The sequence below is a fragment of the Mus caroli genome, unplaced genomic scaffold (assembly GCF_978045245.1).
Source record: "Mus caroli unplaced genomic scaffold, Mus_caroli_1 scaffold_2, whole genome shotgun sequence".
NCBI lineage: Eukaryota > Metazoa > Chordata > Mammalia > Rodentia > Muridae > Mus > Mus caroli.
In genome coordinates, this window is record NW_028227257.1 from 61,674,003 (window position 1) to 61,693,167 (window position 19,165).

Consider the following 19,165-nt stretch of genomic DNA (forward strand, 5'->3'; position numbering starts at 1 on the left):
CTCTCTCTCTCTCTCTCTCTCTCTCTCACACACACACACACACACACACACACACACACACACACACACACACACAAAGAGATGACCTGAGATTCCCCCCCCCCCACATGCCTCCTCTCCCCCTCTGCCCAGATTCTCTCATTTCCAGGTGTTCTTATCATTGCCCCTTCATGGCCTGAGTCTTTCACAGCCTGTGATACTTCCTGGGACACACAGAACTTGAGTCAGTCCACTTACAAATTAGTTAGCTCTGTTTATTGGCCAGTGGCCTAGTGCAGTGCCCAGGAATGATATCTGTCCTTGGGGAATACTTGGTTAATAAACACAAGCCAGACTGAGGCCCCATGCTGAGCAGAATGCAGGGTGAGCCAGCCAGCCCAGCCAGCACAGGTCCCTGTAAAAACAACATGCACAGAGGAGGCATAAGGACCTGTCCAGCCTCCCAATGTCAGGCCAAACCACCTTTCTCAAAATCGTCAAGCTATGAGCTATATCTGCCTGCTGCTGGTCAAGGGAGATAGGGCTTTTAGTTAGTGGGGTGACCTCAGGACCCCCCTTTTCTCTCTGGGTGGGTTTTCCTCTATACATCAATGAGAGTTGAATTAAACATTGTCAGAGAACCCCTCCTTTGTCTTGAAGGTGCTACGGCATCTAAGAGGGCCAGCTCAGTGATGGATAGCCTTTCCTCTCCTGGGCAACTTGTACTCTGGCCGAATGGTCCCCTAGCTCCTTCTACCTCAGTACCTTCTTGTACAATTCCACATGACTCCCCATGTGAAGCTGGAGATGCTCCAGGCACTACAGAACCAGTCCTCCCAGTTTTAACTCTGCTGATGCCTGAGCTTCTGGGAGTCCGAGATGCTGTGACGGCAGCCTTGAGTAAGGTGACTGGTTTGTTGCTATTTGCCCTGGGGGAGAGTAGGCTGGGCCCCTGCTGCCCTGAGATCAGAGGCCAGAACAACACACAGCTGACTTGAGGTTTCTGCACATACTTTTCTGAGAACTCAGGGAAGTCTTTTCCGCGCTCTGGGTAGCCTGAAGTGAGAAGGAAGGAGTCAGCCATGATGTTCTCTCCTTAGCCAGAGGTCTAGGGCCCTAGGATACAGGCGCAAACGCTGACCAGCAGAACACCCTCAGGACAGTGCTGTCTGAATCATGAGCAGAATCAGTGCCCCAGAGAAGTCCCGATCATCCAAAACTGTCATCAGCGCGCCCCCCTAAATACTTGGGTTTCTGTACTACAGTAATACTATAATGAGCTTTTATAGACATTACTGACCAGGATGAGTGTTCCTGTGCTGGGGCTGAGGTCCTGTGGCCTCTGGTCCAGAGAGGAAATTTCTTCCAGCTTAGCAAAAGAACTTGTCGTGTTCTGGCTTTGCCTTTGTTTCTAGGTGAAATCAGGATGGGTGGGGGTGGTCGTGGTGGTGGAGATTAACTTTTCTAAATTACTAGGACAGATGACCACTTGGTAGGAAAAGTTTAAAAAGTTTTGGAGATTGAGCATCAACCCACCTCCCTGCCCTCCCCTTAAAAAAAACCCCATCTTTCACCAGTGGTCCTCTCTGCATCTTTCACCAGTGGTCCTCTCTGCATCTTTCACCAGTGGTCCTCTCTGCATCTTTCACCAGTGGTCCTCTCTGCATCTTTCACCAGTGGTCCTCTCTGCATCTTTCACCAGTGGTCCTCTCTGCATCTTTCATCAGTGGTCCTCTCTGCATCTTTCACCAGTGGTCCTCTCTGCATCTTTCACCAGTGGTCCTCTCTGCCTGCAGTTGTCCTAGCTTTGTGTTTCGGATGGGCATAGTGAGATCACAGCTCTTCAGGAACTGCATCATCCACTATGAGAAAAGATGTCAGGCCTACAGCAATTGCTTCGCCTCCCCATCTCTTGCATGGGTACAGCACACTCCAAATCTGTAGGACCCTGAACTCCCGGCCTCAGAAGGAACTGTTTTCAGTAGCCTGGGGTTCTTTTTTTTTTTTTTTGGTTTTTGAACACAGGGTTTCTCTGTGTAGTCCTGGCTGTCCTGGAACTCACTCTGTAGAACAGGATGGCCTTGAACTCAGAAATCCACCTGCCTCTGCCTCCAGAGTGCTGGGATTAAAGGCGTACGCCACCATGTCCAGCTAGCCTAGGTTTTTTTTTTAAGAACCTGAGATCACAATTTGCTCTATGGGACAAATGGATCTGGTGTTGCCATTCTCCCTGGCTTTCTCGGTCCTGGACCCGTCGACTTTTGCTTCTCTCAGGGGAGGATCTTCCACAGTCACCCAGCAAGCCTTTCCTGCATCCCTTAAATAATATGGGTCCCTTCTTTCCAGCACCTTGCTCCTCTGATGGTCTCAGCAGTTTCCAAAGCATCCTGGCTACCCCCTCAACAGCCCTAGCCCACAGGTGCTAATTATCTTTGTGGGTTGGGAGAGGAAACTAAGGTGGAGAGGTGTGTAATAACACATCCAAGTTACCAGAAGCATCAATGAAGGCCTGACACACTCCTGACTCTGCTCAGTGACATTCCCCAGGTCTGGGACTAGCATCCTTTGCCTGGACCTAGAGATAGATCCACATGGAGTTTTCTCTCATAACATAGGGATTTTGTGTGTGGGGTGGTTACATTTTTATGAAGTGGCTAATTTAAGACTGGCTCAAATTCATAAATTATTTAGACTGGATGAATCATGGGTGACAACTTCAGAGATAAGATGGGCCATTGAAGGCATAAGGAGAAGCCATCCAGTTATAACCTGGCTCTGTGGCTCCGCCTTGACCCTGAGCTCAGTGTCTCTCTCCATCCCTTTACTCTGTACAAGCTTCCCCAGGCCCAAAGCTCTGTCCTGTTTCTCTCTTTCTCACCCCCTCTTCCAGCCATCTGGATCTGGTACTTAGTAACCCGGCGATCACTAGCTTTGAGCCAGTGAGCAGCAACAGGCACTATCTGGATCTCACAGCCTGTCAGGTACCACAACTTAACCCCCAATGCAACAGGGTTGAGAGATATTTGGATCGCCAGGGTACCACCCTTATGAGTGGATGGTTGTCCTTACACAGCGCAGATCAGAGTGGGTGCAGCTCTTTTGTCTTTCTGCCATGTGACATCTCAGTCAGCGCTGAGGCTTTTGCTAAATGTGGGCCCTTTGACCTTGGACTGCCTGGCTTCTGAGAGTGAGATATGGATAAAGTTCCTTTGTGTGGAAATTACGTAGCAGTAGATTATTACTGCAGGGCATTTGATCATACTGTGAACCCCAAGATTGTGAACTAGAAATAACTTGTGTTGGGGCTCAGCCCTAGCACACACCTTTAATCCAAGAGCTAAAAAAAGTCAACCCTGGGTCAAGAGGCAGACCTTGACCAGCTGATAGGGAACCAGCCGACAGGGATGAGCATAAGTAAACAGAAAAGAGGGTCTGTGAGTCCAAGGGTATTTTAGACAGCGTGGGGAAAGAGGAGGAGTGTTTCCCTCTGGAATGTCAGCTGGGTGCCTCTCTGGTTCTCTGAGCTAGAAGCGTCTACACTACAGTGTCTGGCTCCTCAGTCTTGGTTTGGTAGACCAAACACCAGGGAGATTTTGTGTTTAAAAGCAACAGTACATACTATGTTGTAGTAGCACACACAGACAAGCCTCCTTCTTTTCACAGCCCCATTCTCCACTTATTCCTTCCTGGACCCAGAGTCTAAGTTATGATGGAGGTAGAGTGTATTGGGGGTTGAGGAAGAGTCTGGGGCTAATAGTTTCCCAGGTCATGAACACACACACACATACACACAGGAGGGCTAACCTTGGCTGAGAAGTTTCCATTTCCTATGCTGTGTCCCGCTTTGCTAGCTACTCTATTTCTTCTAGCAGGAGACTCACAGAAATGAGCTCTTTTCTCAAGCTGCCTCCCTACCAAGGCTGGCTACAAAATGCCTGACAGTAAGGTCTGCAGGCCTGGCACTGCCCAAGTCTGACCACCTGCTCGGCTGCTGGGTGTTCCCACTGACATCTGGATGGCAGCCACTAGGAAAGGCTCTCTGCTCTCAGCCACAGGTCTCCCAGAAGATCCTCTGACTTCTGCAAGCATGGGCCGTGTGAGTAAGGATACCATCTTCTAGTATCTCAGCTTATTCCTTGACTGGCACTGCCAGTCCTCTGTGCCCAGAATCTCCCACAGAGACAGATAGGGTCAGAAACCAGCCCAAAGGCTTTACTGAACCCCCTTAAGACCCCAGCAGACTTTCCATCTCATGATGGCCTGGCTTCTACCCTAGGCTTCCTCCTGGCTAAGCTGGCTGCCTCCCTAAGGGACTACTGCTCAGCTTGCATATTCACTAGCACCTGCCATTCTGCTCGAAGCTGGGCTCTGGCTTCTGCTCGGTTCTGCAGACCTGGAGGCTCCCTTAAGAGTCACCTTCTGGGAGGAAGCAGAAGGCCCTTCCATGGTCTGGTCGTTTTCCTCATCCCGAAGCCAGGTATAGATGATACTATCGTCTCCTCCCGACTGTGGTCCTTTGTGTCCTCTCTCCCAGGACAGGGAGTAGTGTTGCTCATCCTGAGGAAAACTACATAGAGTAGGCTGCACCCCACTGGCCTGCACCTTCCCTGTGCCTGGCAAATCTCAAATGTACCCAGTGTATGTGGGTGGGGGAGGGGTCATCAGAAAGGTTATGCAGTTCCTATATGCCCTGCAGGGGCTCAGAGTTTCCACCCAAGTCAAATACTTCTTAAAGGGTTCATTTTTGGTGCCAAGTCCCTTGATGCCCTTGTCATGCGAGTTCCCAGGCTTATCACCAGAAAAAAAAAAGTAGGTAAGAATGCCCACAGAGCGGGACCCTTCTTAACCCAAAGACCAACCCCTGGCCTTAACTAGTTGAGCTCCCAAGCCCACCCTGGGAACTCAGTTTTCATCAGAACCAACTTCGGGAAAGACACCCCTGCCTCCCCGGAAGAAATGCAACATTTTCTGACCTTGGCATTCTACACCAGTGGCTACACTGCACTAACCTTGCTCCCTGAGGCATGGACTTGAGTTCCTGGGGCCTGATGAAGCCCACCAGCCCAGAACCCTGAGCAGAAGTGGTAAGCCCAAGGAAGACTAAGGGTAACACTGGCTTGGCCCTGGCCTCATGCTGACTTTCAGAGTCAGAGTCTGTCAGGTTGAGTTCAGGGGAAGGGCACCAGGGCGGGCAGAAGCCCAGTAGGCAGAGGACACACCATAAATATTTGTGGAATGACTACATGAGGGGCAGGTGAGAAGGGCTTCTTGGAAGAAGTCCTGGTGGCCCTGGCTTGGTCTGGCAGGAGCAGGAAGCAAAGGCAGGGACTGTAGGAACAAGCCCAGAGCCAGAAACTGGTTTCCACCGAGCTGTTTCAAAATCTACCTGAAGAGGGGGTGGCCAACAGTCAGGCCACCTCAGAGATCCCTTAGTCCAAGAGCTCAGTTTTGTGTGTGTGTGTGTGTGTGTGTGTGTGTGTGTGTGTGTGAACACAGAGTTAGCTTCTCTGGCCTAGGTGAGGAGTGGCCTCAATAAATGGACACCCTGTCCCCAGCTCAAGAATCCAGAACCTGCTGCCACAGTGGAGACCTTACCTTGGCACTCCTGGGCAGCTGGGCCTCACCCTCTCCCACTGCAGGCTGGTGCTTGTCTGGAGCCCAGAAGCTTGGTGCTACCTTTAGGCCAAAAAAAAAAAAAAAAAAAAAAAAAAAAGAAAGAAAGAAAGAAAAAGAAAAACCCCAGTGATTTTCTCTTTCAGCCGCTTTTCCTCAGAAGGTCCCTGATTGGTGTCATCTCATCTCTGTGGGCACAACCTCCCTGCCTGCGGCAGCTTACTCACCGATGTGCCTAAAAGCCTGCCAGTTGTGTGGAGGAGGTAGGGGGCCCACACCCCTCTGCCTGTCACACATAGGGGCATGCCTGAAAGGGGGTTTCAGGGTGGCCCCCAGCCGAGCCCCAGCCTGTAGCCTGCTCATTGGATGTGTCTTTGAGCTCAGCAGGGACACACATAAGAGATGAACAGCTCTGCCTGGGAGAGTGATAAGATCCTTGTTAGAAAGGTGTTCTCTGGGCACTGGGGGCTGTCAGGAAGACAAGCGATGAACCTGCACACCCATGCCTATGAGTTTAGTTCCTAACACTTGGCCAGGCCTCAGAGCGGCTTCCTACCTTGGCATCTGGCCATGTCTCTGTCCTGTGGACCCAGTCAGGGCTTGGGCCTGCCTGAGCAGGCAGCTGTCCTTCTGTCTGCTCAGGCCACGTGTTTGCTGTCCCTTCTCCCCAACATGCACTCAAGACTAGGCTGGCCCAGCATCGGTCAGAATCAACCCCTGTCAGGTCCCCATCCCAGCTCTCTGCTGACCAGCGGCTGTCCTCAGATCTGGCTGGGCGCGTACGCACTGTGACACACCCTCACCCTCTCACACACGTGGGTCCACACCCAGTACAGAGCCACCTACCTGCACAGGCCTGCCTATGCCAATCCAGTCTTGCTCTCCAAATACCAATGACCCTGGAAGCCACACGTTTCGTTTTACAGAAAGATCCCCTTGAGAGGTGAGCGCAAAGGCAGCCCAGAAGGACTCCAGTCGGTGTGGACTAGACTCCCCTTCTCTCCCAGAACCTTCAGAGGACACACGGGCAGCCCGAACACCATGTCTGCTATTGTATTCTGCCAGCCGAGGTCTCTCCATGGGCACCTCTGGCTCCCTCCGTGCCTTCCATGTCCTTAGGGGGTAGTGGCAGCTTCCGGGCGAGTTCCATCTTCCTCCAAGCCGAGGTAGGGCGGGGAGAGTTAGAAGGGGCGGGCCTCAGGGACACCTCCAAGTTTTCAGCTCCCCAAATAATCAGATGCAAAGGGGGAAGGAAGAAAAGCCAGGGTGGGTGGGTGACTCAGTGGCGGTGGGCCGGCTTAGTCACCTGGATGGCTGCTTGCTGCTCCCGGCATGTCAGGAACCGAGCAGTGCCCTCCCCCCACCTGCTGTGGTCTGCCGCTGCTGTCAGGAGGAGCTGGCCGTGGAGCCCCGGTGTGTTCAAGCTGCGGAGCAAGCGACAACCACTCCCGCCTTCCTCTGGTCAATCGATCAGGGCCCCGCAGCCCCGGCCGCGGCGCACCCCTCCTCCACCGTGCACCCCAGCTCACTTTGGGATTTCTCCATTAGATCCTCAGGCAGCGACCTGCTCCTGTAGGGCGCGAGCAGCTCCAACGTTGCCTGGCAATTTTGATATCGTCGGGGGTTGCCATGGGGAGGAGGGTGATGTCATTGACACAAAAAAACCCACTGAATTTACAAATCAGCTGGGGCTGGAGCTATTTATAAAAAAACACGTTTCTTACTGCTTTCCTTTGCTGAGGGGGAGGAGGGAGAGAAAGGACTGAGGGGTGGGATTCAGAGGAGCCTACTGTAGTTCACCTCACCGTTGTTCCCCAGAAACCAGACCTTCTTGGCTCACAGCCAAGCCTAACCCCCTTCCCATCCGCGCCCCAGGTTTGCAGCTGTGGGTCTCAGCCCTGGCAGGCGTGGCCACAGCTGGGTTGCACGCCCTTACTGGTTCTCATCTGGTTTTGTCCTAAAGGGCAAAAAGGGCGAGGATGGAGGGTGGGGTACTCAGCCCTGTGGGTACCATCTTTCTGTTCTCCCCTGCTCCAGCATCGCCCCTCCCACCACTAAAAACAGTTGCATCCGCTGGAAAGGAGACTCAGGATGCCCACCTGCCGGTTCCCTGGAGAGCACTCGGTAAGCATGACCCCTCCCTCACTGTCTTGAGCCTCCTGCCTCCTTCACTGGTCATTTTCTCTCATGTCCATCTGGGAAGTGCCCAAATTCCCGTCTTAGCCAATTGTTTGTCTTTTCCCTTTTCCCAGGCATCATTCCATACCCTCTCTGTGGCTTCCACTAAACTCTGCTGAAGGCTGACCTCAAACCTATGTGGTAGCTGCCCCATTGTGAACAGTTCAGCCCACACTGCTCACCACGTGTTCCTAGACCCACAAGTACTGCCATGAGAAAGCTTCTGATTCTAAATACCCAAGGGGGCACTAGAGTATTCATATCACTTTTGAATATTCATTCTTAAAATGTGGCTAACTCCCTGAGCTCTGAATTTTCAGTCTTGAGCTCACATCTCAGCTCTATTGTTCACTAATTGAGTGACTCTGGCCTGCTGTTTAACCAACTGAATCTCAATGTCATCATCTATAAAATGGAATCAATTTCACCTGCCTCCCAGGATTATGGGAATTCGGTAGACAAAGCTGCCCGGTCAGGGACTGTTCATCTGAGAGCTTGGTAAACATCAGCGGTCTTCTCCGTCGGCCTATGTCATTTATTGCTCATTTTTATCTACCTAGTCACCAAGCTAATCTTCTAAAACCAGGACTCCCAGTCACTGCCTGTGCAAAGGTCTCAGACTGCACACGGGGACAACGTCAATGTCCAACAAGAGGGACATCAAAATCCACATACAAATGTCACTCAGGGGCCAACAGGAAACGTTTTCCCTTGAACTAGGTAGGTAGTTTTAGAGAACTCTGTCTTTCCTTTTTGTCCTTCAAAATAACATCGTGAGGAAATGATTATAAATGGTCCATGTAGGCTAGGCTCTAAAAGCAGACAGAAGCATGTTAAGTCAGAAGCAAATTTATGGTGGATCACACCTGTAATTCCAGCACTGGAGGGGGGGGCTAAGGTAGGAGTGTTACTGTTAGTTTGAGGGTAGCCTAGGCTACATAAAGCATTCTAGGCCTACAGCGGATCTGGTCTCTCTCTCTCTCTCTCTCTCTCTCTCTCTCTCTCTCTCTCTCTCTCTCCATATATATTAGTATTGTTTATGATCAGAAAAAATGGAAGCCATAGAAAGCTCACAAATCGGGGACTGACTAATATCGGATGGTACTTTCTTATGCAGCCAAATACCTGCTGGACCCTGACCAAGGATGGAGGCAGGTCAGCAAGATGGCTCAGTGGGTAAAAGTGCAGCCACCTGAACCTGCCAACCTGAGTTAGAACGCTGGATCCCATGGTGGAGGGAGAGAAGTTGACCTCTGACCCCCGCATGTGCACTTTGGCATTCATGCACATGCATGTGCACACATGCACATACACGTAATAATAAAATAAGAATGAAAATTTGTATCTGTTTCTCTGTGGGGGAAGAATGGCACTGACAACAGAGAGATATGACGCCGCATGCTGCAAGACAATAGAAGTCATCTTCTCCAGTTCACTGAAAAGCACGAGCTATTTCTACACCTGTTTCTAACTCTGCTGTCACGTTGAGAGGGGGGTCTGGTGAACCTTCTACTTTCTTTAAAATGTTAACTTTTTCCATTATCTGAAATTTTCACTAAACATATTTTTCTATTTTTAAAAATACCTGTTTAAAAATAAGCAAGAAGGGGTGGAAAGATACTTCAATAGTTAAGAACACCAGTTGCTCTTCCAGAGGACCCAAGTTTGATTCCCATCACCACATAGCAGCTTGAACCATCTGAAACCCTAATTTTAGGGGATCTGGTGCCCTCTTTGACCTCTGTGGGCAACACACACACACACACACACACAGAGAGAGAGAGAGAGAGAGAGAGAGAGAGAGAGAGAGAGAGACTGCACAAACAAACATGTGGGCAAAAATTCATTAGCATAAAATAAAACCACAAAAAGCAAGGCTTTAAAAATTGAGATACACTGGGCTGGTGAGATGGCTCAGTGGGTAAGAGCACCCGACTGCTCTTCCAAAGGTCCGAGGTTCAAATCCCAGCAACCACATGGTGGCTCACAACCATCCGTAACGAGATCTGGCGCCCTTTTCTGGAGTGTCTGCAGTGTGCTTACATATAATAAAAATGAATAAATCTTTAAAAAAAAATTGAGATACAGGGCCTGGAGAGATGGCTCAGTGGTTAAGAGCACTGACTGCTCTTCCAGAGGTCTTAAGTTCAAATCCCAGCAACCACATGGTGGCTCACAACCATCTGTAATGAGATCTGATGCTCTCTTCTGGTGTGTCTGAAGACAGCTACAATGTACTTACACATAATAAATAAATCTTTAAAAAGCAAAAGTAACAATTGCGATAGAGAATGCCGAGCTAACATGGAAGCCCGCACTCTGTAAAGAGCACACGGAGCTCATGTATCTGAATGTCCCCCACAATTCCATTTTAAGGCAATGTGGGCAATGAAAAGTCCTTTTTCTTCTTTCACACGCCCAGAAATAGTTTAGAAGGAAGAGCAAGATTGAAGGAGTTAAGGAGGTAGGCTGTTTATTATACTAAATTTGAAGGAATAATTGATTGGACTAACAATTACATCCACTCTCTTTAGGAAATGTGACATTTCTAAGTTCTGGTTGGTTTATAAGAAGTAACAGAAATTGTGAAGAAACTGTCAGCAGCCCCAGTCCAGGCAACTCAGCCTTCTGCTACAAAGCCAGCAGCCACAGATAACAGAGGGTGCAGGAAGAGAGCAACACGAGCCCCTCCTCCTCCCTTCCAAATTAGCCACGCTCTCCAAATAGCAAGCCCGGGGATCGAGGACAGAGCAGAGAGGTCAGGGCAGCCTTGGGGCCTCTAAACATCAGCATTGACCACAGCCTTCACAGATGCCCACACTGGGACAAAAGGTACTCTGAAACACCTACTGCAGCCCTGCACTGAGACTAAGAGGATTCTGATTGGCTGGCTCCAGTCATGTGCCCACTCGGACAAAGGGGAGGGATACTGGAAACAGTGCTCTGTTAAGATACTGTGTGTGGGCTGGAAATTTAGAGTGATACCATTAAAGGAAAGGAAACTGTGTCCCAGGGTCCCTCCCCACCCCCAAAGTACCCTCAACAACAAATGCATCAGCCAGGGGTCGTCACAACAACCTTTCCACCAGCTTTTCTAATTAAGGTCAATTCCTGAGGAGGAGAGTCCACAGTTGCTGACTCTTAGATTCCTCATATCTTTCGGGACTTCTGAACTGATGACCTATAGACTGAGAACAGGTTCTCTGAGTGCTGCACGGGTGAGAGATGTGGTGAGATAGCAGTAAACATGGGTCTATACACATGCGCATGCGTGTGTGCTCGTGGTGCACACACACATTTGTACACATGTGCACATGCATTTGTACACGCACGCGCTCGTACGTACACACACAAACACACCATATAAAGGGAAGATCTGCCAGCCATAGGAAGAATTCCTGAGAAGGCTTGGCTGCCTGTTGCAAGTGAGAGTACTCTGGTGTACTCGAGTCCTATCCAGTCGCACATCCCGTGCCCTCCTTATCTTTCTGGAATCATCTCTCTCATTCCGGTGAGCTCTCTAGGACAGGATATAGCGTCTGCTTGTGTCATTTGGTTGAATGAATGAGTGAACATCTGAAGAGGCTCAGTGCTCCAGCCACTCTTACTTAGCATCCATGATTCAGAGCATAGATGAATTCCAGGAAGCCCCACCCCTCCTGTGAAAGATGCCAACAGCCAACTGCAGCTCTGGGAGATAAGGTGACTCAGCAAAAACACAGAGGAAATGAGAGACAGTCAGGACCAGAACTTAACTAACTTTCCCTGCTCACAGGTTTGGGTGTTTCCCTTACTGCTGACAAGGCCTGTCTAGAGGTAGCCCTGAGAGTGCTGGGCCAGTAACTCTGTTGAGACAGTAGCAGTTCTGTCTCCTGTTGGTTCCCAGGGATCTCTCAGTGTGAGTCAGCCAAGCCAGTGTCCTTACAACTTTAAAGTCTTTCACTTTGCTGCCTTCTGGTTTTGTGAATGAACACATACTTACAAACTCAACAGTAGCCGCCCTTCCTTCACGGAGTCAGCGAGGCAGGAATAACTGCTTATGCCTATCTTGTCTCTCTTTATGGTTTTAAACTGTCATTTGTGGGGTGCATTTGAAAAAGCCATGTCAATAAGGAAATCTGAAGTTTTCATAAACCAATAATTGCGAAATTGCTCTAAGTAATAAAAATGTTTAGATACAAATGTTGGGATTCCAGTGTGTCCAAAATTTTCCCCTTGATGGCCTCAAAGGTCTAGATCTTTTGTTGCTCCTTGGACTCCCACCCACCTTTACAGCCTCTTTGCTGACTGAGCCTGACTTGTCTCCACCTGCCTAAACTCTCAGTGCCTGGAAGGGAGGAACAGGCTGTCGGCCACACCCACACACCCCAGCCCAACCCAATGCAAGCTTGAGAGGAACAGCTTGGATATGTGGGCAGGTGTGGCCACTGGAGGACCATGTGTCCAGCACCTCAGAGCTGGCCTTTAGGGGCGCTAGACCAGAGGGAGAGGTCACAGACATTCAAGGTGACTGGCTCCACTCTAGGGTGCTGGCCACAAAGGGGAGAATCATTGCATCCATTCAAGATGCTCCCAGATGGAAGAAGACTCCTGGGCCCTGTCCTAGGAATGCTCCAAGTCTTGTGTGTGTGTGTGTGTGTGTGTGTGTGTGTGTGTGTGTGTGTGCCCGTGTGTGTGTGCCCTCCTGGCTCTGCTCTCCCTTTCCTGTCAGATGCAGAAGTCAGAAAAGCCTGGTCTGATGGCAAGCCTGCCACTGTTCTGCACTCTAGATTGGGTACCAGGGGCATCAGCTTATGGAATGCCTGCCAGAGTACCAGGAGAAGGGACCACGAGTGACCACCTGGTAGAGGCTGCCGTGGGTCACACTCCTTCAGCCTTAACCTGAGGTGAGCTTGTTTCTCTTCCTGCAAGCAAAGAGGAAGAAGAGGAACCTTTCAGTAGCCAGGATGGCTGCATCCCTGGCTGCCAATGGGCAGGAGCAAGTGAGGAGGAACCTTGAGGGAGCTGAAGGGAGGTGGCGATGACTCCCCTGAGAAGCCTCCATACCCACAGCATCCGTTTCAGGGATCTCGGGGGATGAGAGATCGTGGTTATAAGCACAGTCCCAGAGTGAGCGGCAGGAACACACTTTTTTTTTTTGAGTTTTTTTAAAAGATTTATTTATTTATTATATGTAAGTATACTATAGCTGTCTTCAGATGCTCCAGAAGAGGGTGTCAGATCTCATTACAGATGGTTGTGAGCCACCATGTGGTTGCTGGGATTTGAACTCAGGACCTTTGGAAGAGCAGTCAGTGCTCTTAACCTCTGAGTCATCTCTCCAGCCCCCAGGAACACGATTTTATAGGATCTTCCCTTCCTGCCTGCTTTTGGTTACAATTCTATGGGGATGAGTGAGGGATCATGAGTCAGAATGTCGCAGGGTCAGGAGTGACCCCTGGGAAGGGACTCTCCTCCAGGGGAGGTTTTGCTTGGAACAGGACTTTCCAAGTAGAAGACTCCCTGTTGAGCAGATGGAATTATTTTTCCCAGGACAAGATATGTGGAATGGTGAAGATCTGAGGATTCATGAGAGGGAGGCCACACAGTGAAAAGCCCTAATTGCGAGGCCTCTAACAGGCTCGGTAAGGGGAGGCTCTCTTTACCTTATTTCTGTGCTGACTCCTGAGTGTAATTACACAGAGGAACCTGGAGCTCAGTGTCTGAAGAACTTGTCCCAAGTCAGAGAGGACTGGGACGTGCAGGAGCTGGGGTCAAGGTCCAGCTTTTAGAGGCATTTCAGAGCAGAGGCCAGGCTTCCTGGAAGAGCTTTGTGCTCTTTCTTTAGATGACCCAGTGCAGGACTGTGTCATTTGTAAGGAACTGCCTGCCTCTGTAGCTGGAGGTTTCATGTCTATGGGACAGGAAAGCTAGGAAGTTAGACCTGGAGGGGGGGTGCGGGAAGTGGCTCTGTCTTTTAGTTGTTCTGCAGCTGGCAGTGGGCCCAGCAGCAGCTTAGTTTAGGAATGGCTAAGTGTTTCATCCCCTACAGAGGAGCCTACAGAGAAAGCAGTGGCTGCGGGAAGGGCTCCCCACTGCTGTTAGAGCAGAGAGGAGAATATAACCAAATCTGGCGGCCATTTCAGTAGGGAAAGGATGAAAAAGAAAAGCCTTTTGTCAGTAGTGGGCACCCATCCAGATCCCAGCCAGGTGGCCTTAGAAGTGAGCAAGGCTGGTCCAGGGAGGGGTGGGGCTAAGCCTCCAGAGGTTAAGGGCCATGTGGAGAGCCTCAGAAGCCAGCCAGAGGAGAGTTACAAACCCAAGCACCAAGTAGGACCAGCTGGAAGCCAGGGAGACACAGGTACTGATGTTCAGTGCCCCCCTACCAGCCTAGGAAGTGACGGGGCTTTGTGTTCCAGCATCATCCACCAACGCAGAACCTTCTTAAACCTCCCAGCTTCTGGGAGAGCAAGGGTAGCAGGGCCCATGTGGAGGGCAGCTCCCTCCCGCAACTCCACCAGAGCTGTAGCTGAAGGGGATTTCCTCTCCACACATGCTGTCGGTTACTCACTGTGCGAAGCCCTTATTAAATACAAGCTCTCCTAAACCCCACAGCACCTCAGTGAAGTAATCCTCCCATTCAACAAACACCTATTGAGTGCCTGCTGACCGCTGGAGAGAACTCACCAACAAGTCCCCATCCGCATGGAATATGCAACCTGGGCAAAAACTATTGTTCCATTTTAGAGATGGGGAAACTAAGGCTTCCCAAGACTAACTCCCTCGCTCGGGTAATGGCAGAGCATAGCTGAAAACCCATGTTTTCCTCTCCTGCTGTTTCTGCTTCCTAGCACTGTTTATGTAGCAGATACCTTTGTTTGCCCCCCACCTTTCTCCTCTTCTTCCTCCTCCTCCTTCTTTTAAAGAATTATTTGTTTGTTTTTTATTTATATGAGCACACTGAAGCTGTCTTCAGACACACCAGAAGAGGGCATTGGATCCCAATAACAGATGGTTGTGAGCCACCATGTGGTTGCTGGGAATTGAACTCAGGACTTTTGGAAGAGCAGTCAGCACTTTTAACCCCTAAGCCATCTCTCCGCCCTGGTTGCTCTTCTAAACCAGCTCACCTCCTTTCTTTATGGTGAAGTCCATTTATCTAAATGCATACCTTCTTCTCATGTGCCCAGGGAGAAGTCCTTTCCCAGCTCTGGGGTTGAATGTGGATTAGATCAAAACTTCCTTTAGTAACTTCCTTCTCTCCCCTTAGGCAGGTATTGGCTTAGGCCCCAAATATGTAACATTCTGGCGTGGAGAGTCATGGGAGGTTGGGTTTCTGCAAGGGTTGGGTTTTTTTGTTTGTTTGGGGTTTTTTTTGTTTGTTTGTTTTTGTTTTTTTTTTTTTTTGTCAACTTCAAATTGCCCAAAGTGTGGTAGCCAGATGCTCTCATAAGGGGACCAGCCTGAGGTAAAACTCAACATTTAGTGTCAGGACAGGAGAGTGGCAAGGAGACACCTTAATACCACTTACCTGCTGAGCTCCGGGCATTGTTATATGAGGTAGTCTGGCCTTTCTGATCCTCACCCTTCTCTGGTTACAGACTACTTACAAGGCAGCTCCAACCACTGCTCAGCTGGGCTGGCTCCTGGACACCCTGTGCACTGGCTATTGCCTCTAAGTGTCCTAACCCAGACCATGGCTCTGAATGTCCTAACACAGACTATGGTTCTGAGCGTCCTGACACAGACGATGGATTCTACACCTTTGGCTCTTGCTTGAGGCTTTCCTTGAGATGTCTTTCTAAAACATCTCCCCACCCCCATGCCCCAGCTGGAGAGATGGCCCAGCAGTTAAGGACACCTCTGCCCTTGCAGGTCTCAGTTTGGTTTCCAGCACCCCACATGGGGACTCATAACTGACTGTGATTCTAGTACCAGGAATGCAATACCCATTTTTTTTTTAATCTCTGCTGGCTCCTGAATATCCACTGTGAACATACAAATGTGGCACATATACACACAGACAAAAACACCCTTTACATTTTTTCCTTATTATTGTGCGTGCATGATGTGGGCTGAGGCACACACAAACCTTGCCTGTCCAGAGGTCTGTGAGGTCAGAGGACAGCTCTGTGGAGTCAGGTCTTTCCTACCAGTCATACCTTAGGGACTGAACTTGGATGCCAGGCTTTACCCATGAGCCAGCTCATTGTCCCAAGCTGACTCTTTCTGATTGATTTCTTTCTCCCCTGTACTTCCTTGGCCATTCCATTGTCATATCCTGTTAGTTTTAAGTTATATACTCCTTCCAGGGAGTAAGCAGGCCTTCCATTTCTTTAAATCCCATCATAAATGAAGGAAGGGCCTGTGTAGAGCTTAGTGAATATATATTGGCTAATCTTTTCTTCCCCACATTCCAATATATCATTTGCTGCCCTGGAGGAGGGGCCATGAACTGCTTTCAACAAGCGGTGAACTAGGCGGCAGTGGCATGTGTGCCTCTGTGTGTGTGTCCGAGTGAGCGCATGTGAGGCATCTCACTTGCTCCTCCCTCCCTCGATTCCTCCAGGCTTGGATTCAACAATGGGGCAGTTCCAGCCATGCTTTGTTCTAGTGCTGGATGCCCAGCAGGCAGATGAATCTATGGCTTGCTGTGAGCCTAAGCAAAGCCCTGCTCACTCTCACAGCCCTGGAGGTAGGAAGCAGGGGCCCTGGGGGACAGCAGTGGCAGACTGGCCTGCTCTAACACACAGCCGTCCACAGCAGGGTGACTTTTGCAGCTCCTGAGCCAAGCTCCCGGAACCTCCTATTGCACGCCCCCCCTCCTCCCCCAACTTTTTCCTATGAAGCAACTGATGACCCAGAAAGGAATATAACACCGCATAAAACTGAAAACTTCCCTAAAGCCCAGGTCCAAGCAGGGCGAGACCTTTATGTGAGGTCAGCAGACCCTGCTTCTTAACAGCAGGCATTTCCCCTCCCAGAGAAGAGGAGAAGAAGCTAGTGCCGCCCGCTCTGGATCCAAACAGAAAGATAGAGGAGCAAATCCATCTTCTAATTATCTTGTATTTGTTTCTTTTGATATTCCTCCCAACCTTTAGATTTCAGAACACTTAATTGACCTGCCTTCATTACTGTCGAAGTTTAGGTACTCTGTAATTTTATTTCAAACCTTATTTTTTTTTAAAGATTTATTTATTTTTTTATTTATACGAGTACACTGCAACTCTCTTCAGACACACCAGAAGAAGGCATCAGATCCCATTACAGGTGCTTGTGAGCCACCACGTGGTTGCTGGGAATTGAACTCAGGGCCTCTGGCAGAGCAGTCAGTGCTCTTAACCACTGAGCCATCTCTCAAGCCCTCCAACTTTATTTTTAATAATGGTTCTTAAATGCTTGAACCTCCCTGTTAGCTGACCTCCCACCAGAGGTAGAGGGAAAGGATACCAGGGTGTGTTTGGGGAGGGGCGGGGTGGGGTGGGAGAGGAAGTGGACCTATTTAGAAAGGTCCTTTGGGGCAGCTCCCGTTGGTGTTGTCGGAAATGGGCAGTTCAGTTCACAGGTCAGCAGCGGCAGCTCATTCCACTCGCAAACACTTCAGGGATACACTAGTAGTCCAGTTCGGCAGAGTCAGGATAACAGACATAAGATAGCAATCAGTAGAAATGGCACTACCTGGCAGAGACAGCCAGGCCTCAGCCTCAGCTCCAGTCGGCAGGAGAGACCTCGAGGGACACCAGGAGAAATCCTCAGCTGTGCCTCTCTCAGGGAACTGAAATCAGCAAAGACTCAAGACCCACAAGCGTCGCATAGCCAGCTGTACCAGCAAGCCAAGCTCTGTCTCCGTCATTCCATGGAATCCTATTTATACCCTCCAAACATCACGTGTCCTCCATGAGCCTTGTCTCAGCACAGGTCTTGTCTCAGCATGTGCATCCAGTCAGCCTGAGTCTGAGGAGTCCTGACAAACTCTGCTCAACTACGCATGTAAGGCAGACCAATACATGTGGGTTGTTAGTAAAGAATCCTTCATGGGTTTGCGTTAGCAGAACATCTTCTCTCCTGTGTCTGCTTCAGCGAAACATTCCTTCACAAGTCTGCCTTAGTCTTTCACCATTGTCCATTTCAATAAAACAGTCCATCTAACACAACGGACTCTCCAAAGAGCCCTTAAGTTTCCACGTCAGTACACTGAGTACTGTGAATTGAGGCAAGACTATAAGTGGGCACAGGGTGTATCTAGGACATAGAAGGGCCTGGTTCTATCCCCAGGGCCTCAAAAAAGTACAGATGGAATGACCAGCGCCATGAGTACACTGACAGCCCAGGTCACTTGGCCACAGGCTGTCTCCAGTGCTGAGGAGCAATATGGCCCCCAACAGAGCCACTCTGCCTAGCTAAGTAACCATGGAGACCGATCCCTTGGGGCTGAAGGTATGGGGTATTGAGGTTATCAGCCCCATGCTTTCCCACAGGGCAACAGGCTGCTGCCAGTAACAGAAACCGACACATGAGCTAGCTGGGTGAAAGAAATAAGTAAGCCAACCAGAGCCATGAAGCTGACATTCCTGGTGCCCGAGAGCGGGGAAGGAGTGGAGCAGTGCAGGTCTGCTTACCCAGCAGGCCCAAGCCACAGAGGTAGGAGCTTGGTCTTAGGTCTGGGAGGGACACTGTGGAGCCAAGCCATGGCCACCGACTACCTATGCCCTCTATTATGGTTTTGATGTCAACTTGCCACAAGTTAACAATCACCAAAGTACGGAGCCTCACCCTAGGAACTGTCCTGGTCGCCTCCTCGGTTGCTATGGAAGGGCACACCCAGACTGGGTGGCATCGTTGGGTAGCAGCCTGTGTAGAAAGGCATTTCAGAGGGATGTTCATCTCATTTTGCCCGCTTGGCCTCCCTCTCTTCACCAGCTTGATTTTCCTGAGTGTGGATTCCTCCACTGATAGTAGAACAGGTTTCCAAGCTTCCGTGGTGGACCAGGAACCAGCAGCTCTCCAGGATCCTCCCAGGCTCACAGTGGCACCCATCCTACAGACCCAGTAACTGTCGGTTGTCCCTCTGCCCCTGGTGAGACAGCTGCTTTGAGACTGTTCCTGTGCTGGAGGCACTCAGCTTTAATCACCGAGGAACTACCAGGTTCTCAGCACCTCAGGTGTGATTCTGCTTTTGTCACTATTTTAAAGGTCACTTAATACATTTCTTCATTCCCTTGTTTCTGTCCCTGTAGAGGACGCTGACTAATGCACGCTCCTTTCAGGTTTGCTTCAAGGACATTTGTACAGCCCTATACCGAAATGCTAATACTTAGACCAGCCATAGGGTCTGTGGTGCTCCTCATTTTAGGAACCTTGACTATGCTCAGGTCATGTACAACCTCACAGCTCCTCTGCCAAAGGCAGTTTGGAG

General features: G+C 50.0%; 1 protein-coding gene and 1 long non-coding RNA gene across 7 annotated transcripts in view; one reads left to right on the forward strand and one right to left on the reverse strand.

The window, feature by feature from the left end:
- The window catches only part of Pak6 (p21 (RAC1) activated kinase 6), a 34,636-nt gene extending 27,964 nt beyond the window's left edge, over positions 1-6,672 (reverse strand). For 2 of the 4 annotated variants that reach the window (XM_085834566.1, XM_085834569.1), the window contains exons 1-2: positions 6,435-6,672; positions 5,575-5,651 (exon numbers count right to left, since the gene is read on the reverse strand). The gene's annotated coding sequence lies outside the window, so the exon portion shown is untranslated. Of the gene's footprint in view, positions 1-5,574; positions 5,656-6,148; positions 6,318-6,434 lie in introns of those variants that run through there. The other 2 variants (XM_021154605.3, XM_085834567.1) reach the window with 2 other exon arrangements.
- Positions 6,459-9,073, forward strand: LOC147005837 (uncharacterized). 3 transcript variants are annotated; one of them, XR_015046495.1, is made up of 4 exons: positions 6,459-6,535; positions 7,630-7,716; positions 8,331-8,490; positions 8,888-9,073. It is a non-coding gene; the product is annotated as an uncharacterized LOC147005837 (long non-coding RNA). The 3 variants fall into 3 exon arrangements; XR_015046494.1 differs by lacking the exon at positions 6,459-6,535 and adding an exon at positions 6,613-6,758; XR_015046496.1 differs by lacking the exon at positions 6,459-6,535 and adding an exon at positions 6,803-7,005.
- The last annotated feature ends 10,092 nt before the right edge of the window (positions 9,074-19,165 follow it).